At 43.8% G+C, this 6,560-nt stretch overlaps 1 long non-coding RNA gene across 1 annotated transcript; it reads right to left on the reverse strand.

Moving 5' to 3' along the window:
• Positions 1–1,761: 1,761 nt before the first annotated feature.
• Positions 1,762–6,025, reverse strand: LOC138492107 (uncharacterized). The gene is made up of 4 exons (XR_011276144.1): positions 5,817–6,025; positions 5,545–5,665; positions 5,161–5,311; positions 1,762–4,931 (listed from the first exon to the last, which is right to left on the reverse strand). It is a non-coding gene; the product is annotated as an uncharacterized lncRNA (long non-coding RNA).
• Between the last annotated feature and the right edge of the window lie 535 nt (positions 6,026–6,560).

Consider the following 6,560-nt stretch of genomic DNA (forward strand, 5'->3'; position numbering starts at 1 on the left):
TGGTACCCCACAGGTGAGAGCTTCATAGTTCGAAGAGGCTTGTTCCCAACAGATTCTAGACTTTCTGTTGGAGAGGAAATCTTCAATCCATTTGATGGCTTTATAGGAGCATTGGCCCACTGAGGATAGAATAGCTAAGAGTTTTGTATGATCCAAGAGGCCAAAGGCTGATGAAAGATCCAACAACATCAGCAGTCCCGCTCTACTTTCCTCTACAATGTCTAACATCTGGTTCTGGAGGTCCAACTGCACGCTTTCAGTGCCGTGATTAGGTCTGAAACTAGACTGTCTAAGATGCAAAATACTTGCCTTCTCCAAATAGTCTTGTAGCTGCATCGCGGCTACTTTATGAACATTTTAACAGAAATGGGACATTAGTAATGGGCCTGAATTTATTTGCATCTTTCGGGATCAGACCTACTTTTTTACACAGTGTGGAATAGACTTGTGGTGGAAGGCAGCATTACTAAAACAAATTAAAAAAAGGTGAACAAATAATAAACATTTTTAAAATGATTTTAGATGCAATAACGTCTCTAGACATAATGTAGTGCACATATTCTTTAAAACCATCTCCTAATCTGGGGTAAGGAGAGGCGAGAAGTTAAACAAGGGACCATTGGCTGAAGCAGTTAGCAATGTTATCCTGGTAATATCACCAGTGATGCTGCATTATCCACCAAAGTCTGTTATTTATTTATTTATTTGCAAGACTTGGTTAGATATACAAGGATTCAGTTTCACTGGAGTCTATGTACAACATCTTCTCAGAGAGAGTTTATTATTTTCAAGCTTCCAGTTGGCCATGTTACAATGTATTTAACATTCTTCTAATTCGGTTCATGTTATTGGTTACCCTGTTCACCCCCCACAAGATGCACACTTCCATCTGAAATGGTCAATCTGTAGAACAAGTACCGGTCGTCCATCGTCCCCACTACAATTGTCAGATGTTGCAAACGGATGACCAAAGCCATGTTGAGCTTAATCAGTAACACACATCTGTTAAACTAAAAGATGTTTTCTGAACAAGTAGTAGTGGAAACCCAAGGCAATTCTGTGGGCAACCAATTAAAACCAAGCTTTAAACTTTTTGTGCCCCGTTTAGCCTTCTATGGTGATCAATTTCAACATAGATATACTTTGCTATCAGCAGCCAGGATTACCAGTTTTTCAAACAGCACATGTTCCTGTCCACTCACAACCGGCAGACGGCGAATGCTCTATACCCAAATACTGCCTGCTCCACCACCAAAATGGATTGTTCTGCATTGAACATAGCCAGCCAGGCATTTATTATAATCATTCTTTAGCCAGGTTATGTTGCTATACAACGTTTATTAACCAATCTCAAAGTGAAGAAAATACAGTAGTGCACAGTAGTGTAAAAAGAAAATATATTTCAGGCCAACATTATTTTCTAATAGTCTAGTCTCCATTCAATAAAAAATGCTTGTTCTAACACACTATGGGCCTCATTACGACCCATGCGTTAAGGGTTAACGCCGTCGTTAACCCTTAACGCCTATTCTGATTTTAACGGCTGCTCTTAGCAGCCATTAAAATCCATGGCGCTAACCTGCCATGATGCTAATTACGCCACCGTAATTTACGGTGGCGTAATTAGCGCCTTCCCCACTCCCATCATGCCCTATGGGGCAAAAATGGGAATGGGGAAGGGAAAATGGGAAATGGGGATTTACCGCCCCACTCACCTTGGAATGGGGCGGTAAATCCGCCATCCACCATGGTGTAAACGCAGTTTACACCATGGTGGTAAAGTTGTCGCAATTAGCGCCTGGGTCGTAATGACCCCCTATGTCAGTGTTCTGTCTATGTATGTTTTTGCTGTTGTGTTATGTTTCTTACTTTTGAGACCTTTCCACAACGTTTTACGTGCAAGCTTGTTTTATCAGCTTATTTGGATTGGAGTCAGCTTGTTTTGGGCTTGTTTTGTAAGGGCATTCAGCTTATTTTTTCCTTCCGACCTGGGTCCCAACCATGGAAGATTATACAAAAATAAGAGGCCCAGGGAGGTCTTCAGTGGCCTCAACTCACCTGCAGTGCATGCTGGAAATGCGACGAGCAGGGAGCTGGCTCGAGGTAGGCAGTGGAAAGGCAGATCTTTCCAGCCAATCATGGGAGATGGGAGGGCAGGGAGGCGGATTTTGGTATCAGGAAGTGGGAGAGGGAGGAAAAGTAGCTATGGGCTGCGAGTGCGGCCGTTGCAGGTAGTTTTAAATTATTCTGGTCAAATTTTAAGTCCATGAGGATCCGGGGCAGCATCATTCACCATTGGGGTGCAGGGAGAGGCGCGCTACAGCGTGGTCTGTTAAGGTCAACACACGATGGAAGGCCCAACCAGGGGAGGTGGGAGGATAGGGAGGCGGGAGAAGGGAGGAATGGAAGCCGAGAAGTGGAGGGGATCAGGAACTGCAGGCAGAGGGTCCCAACCATGGAAGATTATACAAAAATCAGAGGCCCAGGGGGGGTCTTCAGTGGCCTCAAGTCACATATAGATAGGATTGTGATTGTTAGTAATGCCACACTTAGCTAGAATTGCGAACATTAGCCTGCGCCAAACCCAGACAGGATTGTGAATGTTAGCAATGCCTCACCTACTTAGAATGAATTGTAAACATTAGCCTGAGTCGCATCTAGATAGGATTGTGATTGTTAGCAATGCCACACTTAGTTAGAATTGTAGACTTTAGCCTGCGCCGGACCCAGACAGGATTGTGAATGTTAGCAATGCCTCACCTACTTAGAAATGTGGACATTGGCCTGCTTCACAACTAGACAGGATGGTAAATGTCAGAAAGTGCCACACTGGGATAGAAGAACAAATATTATCAGTAACTTCAACCTAGAAATTGCTCCTGCTGCATTGATTCATATACCCACGCAAACACTCCCATCCCATAGCATTATGCTTACTCTCTACTCTTACACCATCACACAATTAGAATGCAGCTATACCCCTGATAAATTCGGCCCAGCTGGTCACATATGAAAATTAGCCCATGAAATACCTCATCACTCTAATAAAACGCAGCTATTCCATGACAATTCCAGCCTAGCTGCCCACATAAGCGTCCTTCAGGCCTGACAGAGCCAGAACCCAGCCTGTGTGTCCACCCACCAGACTGCACACATTCAACTGCTATATTCACCACCACAACTAACGCTAGGATGCAGCTACCATCTGGTGGTTACATCAGCTGCACACATAATTGGTGCACCCACGCACCCTACAACACCTTCTCTCTCTACTGACATGGACTGCGGTCCCCAAGGGCGTTCAACCTAACAGCACTTTGAGATCATACCAAGGTTATATAGAGCACTATATAAATTTCGAAATAACATAACATATCCTTTTCTTGTACTGCTTCTCAATGGTTTTCCAAGAACATTTATTAATCTCTGTTTTATTTTTAATCCAACAGCGTTCTGCCTTCCGCTTTTCCTGTTTAAACACAGTTCCGATGAAAACCAACTGTGGTGATTAGGCTTATCCCTAACTAACTTAGTCTTCATTTGTGCTATGATATTTAACATAGTTTCCAAATCCGCAATATTCGTTGCTGCCAAGGTCTGAGGGGAATCCAAGTCAGAGGTTTTTGCCATAATGTCCTGTAAGCATTTGTCAAGTTCCTGTGGTTTTATCTTCTTTAAATTCATGCTAGTGCACGGGCTGTTTTTCCTGTTGAAAATTTTTCGGAGACTTCAGAGCTGGATATGGATATATCAAAGATGAGGAATCCGTGGGAAGACACAATCCATTAGAAATGACCCTTTGCATTTCTTAACTGGGAAACGTCTTGCCCAAAACAATGTTCTTGTAAATGAGCCATGACGTATAAAGCCCTCCTACTTTAAAAGCTAGGCTAGAACAGAGAAAGTGATAAGCCGTAATTATGGCGCCGTCAGCTTTTGATCGGCCGCTGGGAGGTAATTATTTGTCTTAAGAGCATCACAGGGGTTTGGGAGGTGACACTGTGGCCAAACTCGGACAAACAGAAAAGAGCGATTTGTCTAAGCATACAGCACAGCCCTCTTTAAAATAATGTGTCTTGGTATAGTCAAAATCCACACTTAAAAATTCGGTATGCCCGTGGTGAGAAGTAGTAGACTATGGCCGAAAATAAAGTAATACAGAAGGGGTAGTACTGCTACGGGAAAAGGCTCAAACCGATTTTGTCATTAAATGAAGCAAAACGTATTAATTGTGTCGGGGAACCTTTACTCCTTTTACTAATGGAATGTATCCCAAAGTTGTTAGCCCATAAAGTTGGCCAGGAAGAAAAAACACGTACATATAAGGGGCTGTGAATATAAATGAATTGTATTGAAACAAAAAATCAAGTTTTCTTGTAAACACTTACATATATACACAGAATTTCAAAATTTCAAGCCAAAACATATAATGGTGTCATTAAACAAAACAATATCGAACATATTATGATCCTTGGATTAGTGTGATTTGAAAAAAGAGGTCAAGAAATACAGCACAACACTTAAACATAAATGTGTCTATAAAAAAAAAAAAACAACATAAAACATAAAGAGCACATGGATATTACAAATGTGCAAGCAAATGAACGCATATTGTGCATCTGTCAACAATTTGTGTTCTTAAAAGGTGCCCAGATTCAAAGTATCTGTTGCATAAACTGGTCTATCATGCGTCTTTAGTGCAAAGTTTTTGTGAGATGCCAACGTTGCAGGGGGTAAGGTGATGGTCACGCCACCAATTTTGTGAAAATCGCATGAACCATATAAATCACAGAACCCCAACTAGTAGTTTCATTAGTGCCCCTTGCGTGAAAATGACGTTTCGGCGGCTGTAATCATCCATCTTCCAGCTGCGTCAGAGGGATGTGTGTTAATGCATGTTAGCCGCCTTCTTCAGGGCGAGTGATCAGCCCCTATAGTAAAAGAACCAAGAGAAAAAAGTAGTAAGTCTAATGTCCTCTTGGTGACATTGTGTTTCCTTTCTGGACACTTCTAGGCTAATTAGTAAAGAAAAAATTATTTGTACGTAAGGAAAGTTAATTAACAGTTAAACAATTATTCAAAAAGAGAGGGGGCTGATATAGACACAGGGTAGTACTACCTCTGGTGGACTGTGGTGGGCGTATCAAATAAATGTCTCACCACAGAAACCTTGTGGAGACTTTCTTTAGTGGGCAGACTCCCGGTTGGGACTCTACAGCTGTCAGGACTGTTCACCAGTTTGTCACGGGGGATAGACGTGCTTCCACGGCTGGAGTGCATGGTCCCTGCTTTGGGACAGATTGGTTTGTCTCTGTGGAAAAGCAAGAGAAGATTGCATTGTTTTGAATGCGTGCTGAGATCGCTGTAATTGGGGTGCATGCGTAATAAAAACCCAAAACCTCATGCTTTGCACAGAGATGGACTAAATAGGGTGGAGCTAGAGGCCAAATCTGGTGAGTAGCAGGGATGGACTGGATGTGTTGCCAGTGTGCATTCAGTAAAAAATATATATATAAACGGATAAAGAGGCTGTCAGTGGGATACCTAATGGCAGGAGGTACGTCCATGGAAGCCCGTGAGGTATTTTGATGTTGAAATTCACAGCGGCGTTTGACTCGTGTCTGTGTTCCAGGGTGAACACAGCATCATGTGTGTCCTGTAAGTCCTGTAATGGGGGCGAGAGGGAGAGAGACAACCACAAAGGGGGTGCCGTGAAATAGGGCTTTGTGGCAACCTTCTATTCACTGTATATTGAAACTCTGCTGGAGTTATATTGTAGTAGAGACTGTCTCTATAGGTATGCGGCCATGTTTTACCTGGGAAGATAGATATTAGTCTTGTATCCCGCCCAGCCGAGGGCACAGCTATATTCCGGGGCCCGTCTGTGGTCCTGCCTTACTGCCGGAACAGAAATGTAATCCGGGTTGAAAAAAGCTTGGTGCTCGGAGCCGTGCAGCAAACGTCAGCGTTGCTTCCGAGCTGCAGCTGCAGTGAAGCGAAGCCGAAGAGGTTGGAGGGTGTGTATGCCTCTTGCCCAATCAGGATACTAGAAATTCTGGTTCCTGATTTGCTGTGACGTGTGGTGTCCGGAAACAGAAACTGTTGCCGGAGCTGGGCAAAACGAATGCTTTTAAAGAAATGCGGCTGCGCCAGATGTATCTTCGTGTTCGGCCTGGAAAAACGGGGTAAGTTAAAAAACATATGTCTGACTTGATGCCTTCAACATCAAGCGATCTTCTATGCCGCGTGCATTGTGCATGTGCCGGAGCCTTGCAGGCCCCCAGGGGGTGTGTGATGCATCTTCCAATCATGGTCCTGAAGTTGTCGGGCATGATTGGTTGTAATGATCCGGGCCCACTCTCCGTCCGTGTGCAGACTCTTAGCCCGTTGTGCCTGCGGCAAGAAATACTTGCGTGCATGTGCCCCCCCATCACACCCCACCTATATGGTTATCCCTCGTTTCTGGTGGATGGAGGGAGTGTTCCCTTCCAGTATGTAAAGAGTGGGTAGGCCACATGCTTCTCGAGGGACAGCAGAGAAAATATGTAACACCTGCCCGA

This window comes from Ambystoma mexicanum, chromosome 10 (genome assembly GCF_040938575.1).
Source record: "Ambystoma mexicanum isolate Mex_15411 chromosome 10, UKY_AmexF1_1, whole genome shotgun sequence".
NCBI classification, from domain to species: domain Eukaryota; kingdom Metazoa; phylum Chordata; class Amphibia; order Caudata; family Ambystomatidae; genus Ambystoma; species Ambystoma mexicanum.